Source organism: Carassius gibelio, chromosome B12, assembly GCF_023724105.1.
Source record: "Carassius gibelio isolate Cgi1373 ecotype wild population from Czech Republic chromosome B12, carGib1.2-hapl.c, whole genome shotgun sequence".
Taxonomy (NCBI): domain Eukaryota; kingdom Metazoa; phylum Chordata; class Actinopteri; order Cypriniformes; family Cyprinidae; genus Carassius; species Carassius gibelio.
In genome coordinates, this window is record NC_068407.1 from 13,757,806 (window position 1) to 13,770,224 (window position 12,419).

General features: G+C 35.5%; 1 protein-coding gene across 1 annotated transcript in view; it reads right to left on the reverse strand.

Moving 5' to 3' along the window:
* The window catches only part of LOC127969550 (inactive rhomboid protein 1), a 30,866-nt gene extending 18,901 nt beyond the window's left edge, over positions 1-11,965 (reverse strand). Inside the window, exon 1 of the mRNA XM_052571603.1 lies at positions 11,754-11,965. The gene's annotated coding sequence lies outside the window, so the exon portion shown is untranslated. The remainder of the gene's footprint in view (positions 1-11,753) is intronic.
* Positions 11,966-12,419: the final 454 nt, after the last annotated feature.

Below are 12,419 nucleotides of genomic sequence, written 5' to 3' on the forward strand. Positions count from 1 at the left end.
ACAGTAAATTAGTTATTTTCCCTCTCTTAATGACTCCTACGCACAGATGTGACTGTTGATACTCTGGCCGTGTTCATTTCTTATTAGTTACATGAAAAACAGAGCTGTTTACCCTGGTTGTCCAAGAATACAAAACAACAAGCAAAATATATTCTCCTGTCTGTAATTCACTCATTAGTCACAGCTTAGTCAAACCATTTGATGGTAGTGACTTAGAAACATCCTTAAGTAAACCTAATCAGAAGCATTACTTTTCCTCATATACAAAGAAAGAGACACAAGGAGCCCACATGAGTTGACTGTTGTGTTTGTAAAGTTTCTTATTACAACAAAATACTGCATGTCCTGATACTTCCAGAGAACTGTGGTGTATAGAAACAGTTATAGCATCAAAAGCACACAACAGGGCCCTCGATATTCTTTAATTATCTGAGGCTCAAACTCACTAAACAGTTCAGCATGCAGCGGTTCAGCATAAAACCCTGCATCTTACTCACATGCCGTCCGCAATCCACCTTAACCAGCCACAAATGAGAGGTTTTGTACTAGATTTACTATTTTCAGTGCTCTTAGATGCCATTAACAAACGTAAAGTAGAACATGAGATCATATGAAAAAAACTTATAGTAATAAAAAAATAAGAATAAGACAAGTTTTACAGTATGTGATAACATAATAGCAACGTAAAAGCTTCACATTTCTTCTTCTAAGGCTCCCAAAAATGGTCCTGAATTACTTCCACTGAAAGTGGCTCACCGTAAACACATTTTTATTTTTGCTTGTAATGAAAATAGAATATTCTTTTAATTTGCTGATGTAATTAAAAGCTGCAATTTAATTCCTTCCCTTTGCAATCTGCAGATCTTCTTCCTGAGGTCCTCCTGCAGTGCTGGAAAGGACATGGTTGATGTTTTGACTTGGGCCAGATGTTGCAGTGGGACGCTGAGTTGGTTTTTGTGGACAGGACTAGAAGGCAGATGTCCATGTGTTGTCGGTCGGTGATAAATGATCTAATTTGGAGAGCACTTCCTTCCTGAGCAGGGATGCTTTAGCCCTGTTTTCTTTCTCACATACACAGTTCTATCAAAGATCTGCTTTAGAGTCAACAAACCTTTCCTTATGTCCAAATTTGTGGATGCTTTCTGTAAGCACATATGCTTTGATACAACCAATAGTTATCAGAAATCTATTAATTTAAGGTGGTCAAAATGGTTACAGTAACTCAATAACCCATAGCTGACTGACTCACTGGACACACATTTTCCTCTGCAAAAGACGCCTAAGGAACATTGGTCTTGTTCAAAACACTGGCTCAACTGAGTCAAATTCATTCCATGAGCAACAACAGACACAATACTTCCTCTCAGAAAAGGAGGGATGACAAAGACATGCAGAAGCCACAGGAATCTGATCTGGGGTTTTCATCCGTTTGACGTCAATAGAAAGCTTCACAAAACAGACACATTCATTCAACTCCAATAACTGAAAGCCCGCTGTGATGTTTACTATAGTATGTGATATAGATTCATATTTTAAACAGAGAAAGACTAAATAATTGAATGTCCAAAGATAACCTCTATGCAGTTGCTTTTCAAAAATAGGCCACAAGAGGTAAAGAAACATCCATGTATTTGGTCACACACTGAATGATGGTTCCTCAGCTTTGAATGATGCCGGCACATCTGGCATCAGTAAACTGCTGATGTTGAAGAACTTGCCTGTATACCTTTAGGAATGAGCATGAATCTCACTGATCTGGGCATGCTGTCTGGCAGAGCGCTCCCTGCACATTCTGGGAAATGCCACACATACCACTGGACTGCCTGAGTCGTTCTGCACTAATTCACTGGATTTATTTTGGTTGGCCATTGAGGTTAAGACTGGATAGAGTCCACTATAATGACTCAGCTGATGATTGGTCAGCCTGCTTTTACAGTTAACTTGTTCCTTTCAGTAAGCTCGTCATCAGCATCAATATGCTTCAATAAAAGACCACAATTGTAGGGTCAGAGACAAACAGGAGTGTCCTTGTCCTTGATAAAGAAAAGGACTAAAATCTTTTTATATAAAATTCTGCCAAGTTCTTATAATTGCACTCATGTTAAAGTTGTATTCATGATGGTTTCATATGGAAAATATAATACAAATTAATAAGCAATAGTAAAGCATTTAATAAAGCATTTTAACCACAATATTCTTAAAATATTTTTTTCCCTCGCAAGAAATAAAAATGAAAGATTACGCTTTTTTAAAGATGAAAAATCAATATGCCAGAAAATATTGAAATATTAAGTTGAATTTGAATTTAAGAATTAAAATAAACTTGCTTATCATATAGATATGTATTTAAGTAACTTTATAGATGAATTGCATTTTAATATACACTACTGTTAAAACATTATGTTCAGTATAATGTTCATATATATATAAAAAAAAACACTTTTATCCAGCAAAGATGCATAAAACTGATCAATAAGTGAGATATTTATGATGCTACAAAATATTTCAAATAAAAAGTATAATTTACAGTTCAAATTTTCTAAATGATCAACTTTACATTTCAGCCTTTAAAGTCAAAATTATTTATTTAAACATTTATAATCAAATTATTATATCAATTAACATAAATCAGGGGTGTGTGATATTGATTAAAAAGATATCTCCAAAATATTCTGGGATTTTATCAATAACGATAATTAGATCATATTTTTCTGAGTGTGTTATTGTGCTGATATCTTAAGGACTGCCGTGGACAGCTGATTCCTGAATTTTTTTGATATTATCACTGATCTATAATATAGATCAGTGGCGTCTACCTATATGATCTGATCTATAATATAGATCAGTGGCGTCTACCTATATGATGTCTATGGTTTAGAACGCGATGAGCAATCCAGTTATATATATAGATCAGTGGATATTATTCATATTCTGTGTGGTCAGTTCACAGCAGTTGTATAAATTAATAATTTCCATTAAGTTTTATGGGCATTTTTACATTTAAATCATTTTTTTTTTTTCTAAAAATGTGCACCAACTTTTAAGTCAGATTCTTGCATTTGGGTGGTTACCAACAAATTAAATCAACAGAATTTATCTTTGCAATGCAGAGGAAACACAGAAGCTGCATTAGAAGTGTCATTTACATGCATTTACACACTGTTTAATGTAGCTCAGAGGGACATGGAATACCTTAACCTGCAGTTACAAATGCATGAATAATGTTTTGATATTTTAAACATAAATATTGAAAACTGATGTTTGAAATTATAAAAAAAAAATAAAAAAATAAAAATACCTTTAATGTGAAATTAAAACTGCTAGTAGGCGACAGTAAGTCGCTGTTAATAAGTGAGTCATTACAATTGAGCCGAATCATTTAAAGAGTTGATTCATTCGGGAACAAAACAGCGTCCTGTTGCTCAGAGACACAAAACAGCACTGAAATGATTTGAAATGATTTTTTTGTTGGAGAAATAGAGCAAAACGTCTAAAACGTTATCTGCTGTATAAACTGCTGCATAAAATCAATATCACTTTTGTAATCATGCTTGCTTTTGGAGAAAAAAAACGTCACTCGTCATGTGCTATTAACTATAAATTATATAAATATAAATTTTCTGTCCCCTATATTAAATTATGTGAATATTCTAAATGTATTTTAATAGACTGATTAATGCATGCAGTGAATAAACATGAACGTGCAATTACAATTACGATATTATCGCAGAACATACATATTGCACACCCAATGTTTAGATTTTTACAATGCATTGTCTTCTTATCGATCCATCAGTTCACATTTAAAGCTCTTGTGTGTTTGCAGGGTAAAAACATGGGTCGATTTTCGCATTTTTCTGAACTAAACAACAGTTGTATTTAAAATGCTCATTCATTCTCTGGAGCGTTTGGTAGAATAAAACTGTTTCCCCGGTGACAGCAGAACACAAAGCAGCACAGCACTGGACTTCGAATGTGCAGCACTCATGTTATTTAATGAAATCATAATGTTAACCTTTTGAAGTTTAAGCATCACATTCAGCCATATCCAATGACCAAATCTGGTCTTTCCGTCCCCAAATGTAAGACCTCTTGAAATCATAATTAAGACTTTCTTGTACAATTTAAGACTTTTAAAGACCCCCCAAAAAACATGTTTACACTCAAAAACAAAATTAAAAAAATGCTGGGTTAAAAACAACCCAACTTGGGTTATTTGGCAACCCAGCTGGTTACCCACCAAGCTGGGTTGTTTTATTTAAGTCAACTAATGTTTAAAAATTATTATGTTTAAATATTATATTATTTTATATATATATATATATATATATATATATATATATATATATATATATATATATATATATATATATATATATATATATATATATATATTTATATTTATATATATATATATATTATAATTATATATTTTTTTATATAACTGTCAACTGTGAAAACTATGTCATTGATTATGCTGCTAGACCAGCTAGATCAACTGTAAACCAGCAAAAACCAGTCAGAAATTAATTGAACCTAATCCATTCAGAGCCAACAGGGCTCCTCTGTTTTTCTATGCTAAAGACTAAACACATACGGCTCTATAAAGACTCTGCAAATTAAGAAAATGGTCCATTAAAACTCAATGGCTGTGCTTCAGCTTGATGCGGTTTGAAAACATCAGAATAAGTGTCCCTGGATTTCAATGTGCTGACAGAGTGGCACTGGTGCTGATCCCAGATTGCATGCTGTGAGAAACAGAGGTGTTGAATGGTCCTGCTAGACTTCAGATCCATCTTCCAACCTGCCAACAAACATCTTTCTGTCTCGGTTGCATCAGTCGCCAGCCAAGAGGACTTTCAGCAGCGCATGCCTAAACAACATGTGATCTCCATTTAAATACTTTCCAGGGTGAAGGCCGCCTGAAGCATTTCCCACTAGAGAGGACTCGCTGTGTGGGTTGTCAGTATTGATTTGGGCTGTTAAAAATCCTTGCTGGCTTTTGATGGAAATGTCAAAGCCGTGCTAATAAAGTAGCTCTGTGTCATTAATTCAAAGGGAGAAAATGGCTCCACACTTCCATAACATCACTTAAGGGGAGAAAAATGCAATATTTCAGACACAAAAGCAATTTACTTCTGGAAAATCCCTTCAATTATGCATTAGCTCCCAAAAGAATCAGTCTTCGCAACTGCCAAAGAAGCTGTTGGAGAATAATATAGGTCTCAACTCTAAAAACAGACAAACCTTTACCAGAGCGGCTGGTCTGGCAGACTGTTTTATACTTAATAAGCTGTGACAGCACAATAATGGTTGAAAATGGAGGGAACTTTCAAGCCTTATTCACAGAACCAGTGGAACGCTTTGTTAATTTGGTGGGTTAGGTTTGTCTCCAAGGGCACAGGAGACACAACTGTAGACTATAAGCTAAAACAGGCCAAAACTCACAGTCATAAATGTGTAAATCTGGCTCTCACGTGAATGGCACACAACACAAACCTGAGGCTGACGTTGTTTGCGTGGAACTGCCAGGAAACAGCAGTCAAAAACCCATAAGAGATCCCAATCCCAAACCAATCCCTGATTTACATATACTGTAAGCCACGCGGATCTAAGTCTGTTCCAGTAAGACGGACACAAATGTGCCAAACTTACTAGAATTGACTGTGGTATACTAATGGGTCAAAGATATGGAGCTAAACGAGTCTCAAAAAAGATAAATGCACACACTACATTCACATATGCACACACAGGATTCATAAATGCACATACAGGATTCATAAATACACACACAAAATTCACAAATGCACACACAAAATGTAAAAAGCACAGAAGATTCACAAATGCATACAAAATTCACGAATGCACACAAAATTCATAAATACACACACAATTCACTCAAGATTCAGAAATGCACAGGACAAGATTCAGGAATGTATTTCTGTTGCACACACAAATATACCTTGATTTACAAACTGCTTGCGGTCAGTGAACTTAAAACTTGAACTTAGAAAAAAAATTTTAAAACGGGGAATGATCAGCAAACCAATCAGATATCTCCCTTGTTTTAGCCAATCACAAGAACGCACCCCACGCGGGGGATTCTTTACTTCTAAGCCAATCACACGAACGCGTTCACACAGCGCGATATGCCTGTGTCGCGAGCGCGAGCAGTTCTGTCTTTCAGTTGTTTGAAACCTCAACATGGATTCTGGCAACGACAGGGGAGCGGTATAACTTAAAGTGTTTAGCTACATAGTTATCTCCTTGTTATGATATGTTGTTTAATTGTTAATGTTAACCGGTTTAATTGTGCAACTATCAACATAAGCTAGCGAGCTAGGCTAGGGTCAGGTTAGTATCTTTCCATAAAGTTGACATTCTTGTGAATTAAGTGACTGTTTGACAGGGTCTGTCGCCCCAATCCGAGGTAGCAGCTCGGACTTTTGTGCAGTTATTGGCCCCAATTTTGAACTCTTTTGCCAAGAGTTCCCAATGGATTTCCATTATATAGACAAAAAATACAATGGAAATCAGTTTGATCCAAAACTGTTTGGTTATCAAAATTCTTCAAAATAGCTTCTTTTGGAGTTATACAGGTTTAAAAAGACATGAGGTTGAATAAATGATGTCAAATTTTTCATTTTTGGGAGGACCATCCTTTCATTGTATGTCTGAAATGCATTTTTTATGTATATTTTTGGACATGTCTTTGACCCACATAATAAATGATAGAGAAATACCACATGCAATAGTCTTCTCTTTGTACATTTCTTAAAAATAACCTGTCTGGGCTCCATTAACTGACTCCTGTCTGCCAAGAGCTTGACTTGGGGATATAATTCAAAGAATGCCGTCTGTGTTCACATTGCAATTCCAGTGAGTCCAACACACCCAATTAATAGACAGCTTCCATTAACATGTAACAGCATGTATCACAAACAGGCTAAGCCTTGCTCCAAGATAACACAGCAGAACATGAATTGTGCTCATATAAAAAATCTTTCAACCATACATTGAAAGCAGTTTCTTTTCAAAGAAGACTGATAACAAGAATCTGTAGCACTGCAGATGGGCAAATGGTGTTGCATTAGGGGCTGTTTGAGAACTGCAGGTGGTTTGTCACCTTTGTCTAAGAAGGGGCTGCTTTCACAATAGTGCTCATTATGAGGCATCTTCACGCTGTGAATTTGACATGAACACTTCCTCTGTTGGATCACACTGTATGAAAATAAAATGTTAATTGTACGCAGATGGTGCGCGGGTTTGAAAAGAAAATAGACAATAAAAGGAAAATTTCAAACATCTGACATCCAAGATCAAATAAAGACGCAGAAGGTCTCAAATCACATGAAAGCCAAATCTCCCCCAATCCCCGAAAATACATTAGACTCTACAAGGGTTTAAACAGAAAGATGTGATTATTTCTGTATGAATTAGTAAAAAGTCTTCCCAATATGAACAGGAAAGGTTCAAGTCTTACAGTCAAGAAGCAGCAGGCTGTCAAAAGCTTTAAATAATACCATTTATTACACCACAACTTATTAAAGTTTGTCATATAGTTTGTCAATATAGTAGCTGCATGATCTTGGATATTTACTGCTAGTATAGATTAATATGATTTATCTAAGAATATAACCAAGAATTCTTATTACTGGCAGAAACACCTAAAAGTCTTATTAAATTCACAATATTCATGGAGGGAAAAACAAGATCAATCCCAAACTGCATATTTCCCGGAAAAATTCGAAAAACTCAAAAAAAAAAAAAAAAAAAACACTGTGAATGTCTCTGGGTTAACTGCTTCCATCCTTCAAGATTTTCCTTTCTGATGCATCAACTTGATTAAAGGACCCGTAGGAGGAGTTCAATTTAACTGAGATTTATAATGAATAACAACTTCAATTAAATTCATCGCATAAAGATACAATAATATACTTAATAGTCTGACTAAGGGCTATTATGAATCTTTTTTTTTTACTCTGACATTCCCTGGTTCTCATCCACGTTCAATGTATGGAAAAAGCAGCTCAGAAACCTGCTAAACATTTCCTTATGTGTTTCACAAGAGAAAAAAAAATGTTCATTTTCAGGTGAGATTTAAAGCCTCAGTTACACATAAACAGCCATCTTTTTGGAGGGATGTCTTATCATCTTTACCATTCACACTTCCAACAAAGTCTCGAAGCCAAAAAGTGCACATGGGTGCGTAAAGTGTTTTTTTTTTTAAGAGCACTTTCATCCTCAGATGTCGAATGATCAGATATAAACAGGTCATTGACGAGAGCCTAAAAGCCGCAGCTATATATGATGACGCACAGATTGCCTGCGAGCAGATGAACTTGACCTGCCACGTGACGTCCTAAGGCCCGGACACAACCCATGTCTCTGCTGCTCCACCCAACCACACAAAGGCTACTGGGATTATAACCCCCCACTTGTTCAGGATAAACTCAAATCTTCATATTTTTTCCTTCTCCAAGGCGAAGTGAAAAAGAAAAAGCTTGCAAAAACAATAAAATGACAGTCAAATCCCGTTCCTTGTGTTATGTACCAATAAATACAAATTATCCTTTCAAAAGTGCTTGACAACAGACAGAGACTGGAAGGGGCCTGCAGTTTTCTGATAGGGCCTGCAGGAATGAGAGAGACACGGAGGAGCAGGGAAAGAGCTGCTTATGCACACATGGGGTTTACCCACCACAGTCTGCTCTTTCTTCCAGAATCAGCAGCCAGGAAACAGAGAAAGAATGAGAGAATTAAGGTAAAAATATCATGAATTAAGGTAATTTGATTCTCCAGAAGAGCTGGATCATCAGTTTTCATTTCCATTTCTTTTTGTTATAATGTCATTTTCTCTACTTGTTTTGAACAGCCAACAAATCCCAATCTACTTTTTCATCCCTTAATTTCCAGACACAATATGCTGGTGCTCAAGTATCTTCACAGGCTGTCTGACAGGCCTTTTGCAAAATCAAAGCAAACATTAATATGGTCTCATAAAAATCTGATGACGAATTAATCATTTAAATAAGATCCGTTCAAGGGTCTTGGGAATCTTATTCACTGAATGGATTGCTCAAAAGGAATTTGGAAGTGAATGCACTCCCTGTGATCTGACAGATGTCTCACTTTTCTGTATGATAGTTTGGGATAGGTCTGAACTAGTCCATACTTCCTGAAAGCAATGCTGCAAGAAATCCTTTTTTTTTCTCCACTTGACTGTTCGAATACTTGCTACAGTATGTTGCATACATGAAAAAAGCATTTATGCACACCTAAAAATGTATGCACATAAATGCATTAAAATATCAATAGCAGTTGTATAATAGCAATCTATTTTATTAGATTAAATTTTTTTCCTGAGAAGGCAAAGCTCAATTTAAAGCAGGCATTAGTCCAGTCTTCGGTGTCACGTTTTAATATCCTGATTTGGCACTCAAAAAAAAAATCTTAATATTAATGTTGAAGAGATTTGTGTCTTAATATTTTATTCTGTCTTTAAAATTAAATGAATCTTTATTTATAAAGATTTAATACATTTTTGTATCCATTCATTTGAAAGCATTCATTTGAAATATAAATAATGTTACTACTGTCACTTTTAATCAATGCATTCTTTCTGAAAAAGTATTAATTTGAAAACAATCTTACTGACCCCAGACCTCTGATCGATAGTGTACTACTAATACTACTGTACATAATGCCATATTTTCAATGCTGTCAAGAAGTAGGCAATCCAGCCCAAAAGATGCGAAACTGGTATGAACACAGATTACTAAACACCTAGGAATGAAACGGAAATCTTAAAGATTGAAAAGCATAAGAAATGATATGATCTTGTGTAAGAAAGTGGTGTAACAACTTAACATGAGCTCAAGGGAAATGAGTGACAGCCTATTGGAACAAATCCCTATACATAATTCAACACCTATTCCAAGAACAAGTAAATTGCTGTTTTTATCTGACAGTGACAAGGCAAAATGAGAGACACTAGGCTATGGTAAAGTGTGTGGATCCAAATCACCCAAGCTTACGATAAATCCACAAATGGGATCATACTACTCGCACACAACAGCCTCATCTGAGGTCAGAACAGAGGAGTTTACCTCACACTGTAGCATCTCTAAAAAGCCAAAAATTATGACTGTTAACATGCATGAGAAAGCAACCTATCTTTTTTTTTTTTTTCAGAACAAGAACTGTAAAATTTCCAAGCTCAGTAACAGAAGTAAAATGACATTATTTATGCAAATCTATGAAGTATTAAATGAGATTCAGTGTGCACTGTAGTCACCAGATGGCTGAATGTTGGCCCCATCATCTTCACAAAAATCTGCACGCAGCATGCTGTCTTTGTGTGTCTACTATTTAATAATTATTAATTTTGAGCAGGAATTTTAATGGGCATATATAATAATTGTAAATGCAAGTAACTTCCTGGGGAGGAAATTGCACCTGTTCTTTAAACCAGGAAACTTAGCACTTATGACTCAGGTCAGGGGGGATGTGTTCCTGTATTCCTTGAGCTATACTTTCATCTTCACTTTAATAGCGTCCAGGGGCTAAATATTCAGTGCCACTGGTAAGACAGTAAAATAGAAGTGAGAATAATTCATGTAGAAAAAGCTTTTTAAGTCCACAGATTTTTTCCAATGTTAGAAGTATGCTTTTGATTTGTAGCCATTCAAATAAATGAAAAAATGATCACTTTCAGGAAAGTCAGATGTTTCAATTTACTTTTTTTTCATGTGCACCTTGCACATTCCTGCAGCTGTAACCACTAAAATTTTAAACAACTTTAACAAACATGAAGACTGTTCTGTTAATTCAAAATTTGCTGAGAAGAATTCAATAAATAACTGTATAATCTGCATATAGACTTTTATTTATTTATTTTGCATAGCCACATCACATTTCTGCAATAGTTGCCCAGTTAAGAAAAAGATTGTTTCATCTATTTATTTATTATAAAACTTGTTCTTGCTTTTATTGGTTTGATTGTTTCTATTGACCTCATTTGTAAGTTGCTTCGGCATCTGCACAAAATTCATGAAACAGCAATATTGTAAAAATAAATAAATAAATACATTGTTTTGGCAACAAACTCATTAAACATTATAACGTTTAAAATATGTGACAGTTTGACCCAGCCTGATATTTATGCAATATTCTAGTTTTGACATAATAACAGATGGCAAAATTCAGTGTAAAATATAAAACATTGTTCATATTGGTTGACATAGGTTCTTCTGTACTCAATTCTTCTGGAACATGAAGAAAAGCCCCTGACTGAGGAGAATCCATGTCCATTAAAATGACTAAAGCAGTGACGCTCGTAACACTTAATCCACCAGCTGCAGATTATCATGCAGCCAGATTACAGATGCATGCAATCGCTCTGCGAAACCATTTTACACAAGCACATATTTATGGGATGTCTCCAAAAACTTCGTGAGGTGCCTACCTAGATATCTTTTTGGCCATCACAGCACATTTTTTCAGTCAACACACACGTCTAGGTAGAAAGCTCAAGTTTTTAAAACAGCCATCATTTCAGAAAATTAATGTGGTATTTCCAATAGCTGCATAACGCAACATGCACAATATACTGTTATCTATGAAATGTATTTGGCATGCATTCAGCTGCACGTGAGTTGACACACATCTTAGTCTCAAATAGCAAAGATGCTCCGTTTGTTACTATGGGTGCAACTTTAAAACAACTGACGTAAAGTGAAATAAAGCCATACCTTCTGATGGATTTTCAGATTTTAGCAGCAGGGTTTGTTCATTAACCGGCGTTTAGTGTGATGCACCTTCTTCGCAGAGGATATGTAATGTCAAAGCATAACTAAACAGTACGGAAGCAATGTGATTTTATATAGTCAAATCCTAAATTCAAAGGCTGCAACAACGCTGCAGATGAAAACCATTCTGCTCGCCCCGTAAATTCCCACACTGAAGTCTGTAGTTCAGTTTCGAGCTGTAAAATACGCCCACACGCGCTGAAAGAGAAGGAGTGGGCGGAGACTACAGAAACATGCAGATGTCATTAACCAATCAGCGCCGCTCATGGGCGTAAAACAAAAGCAAACTGCTTCTTCACCTCTTCACCGCAAAAGGATGCAGAAACCGCTGTTGTGCGTCATTTATGGTAACAACAAGTACAACGTTAGAGCAAACATTATTTCCTTGAGATAAAATTAAGATACATCCCTATATTTTAGGATATATTTTCCTCATGATGCACTCGTCATAAAATCTGGTCATAAAATGTAACCACAATATTTTCATATCTATAACAAAGTCTAGGCTTTTTAGGCCTTTCAATAGAGCTATTCAGTCATAATATCAATTTGTAGGTCATAAAAATTGCCTTGATAATTTCCAGGGGGTTTTTAGCATAGCTGTTTGGT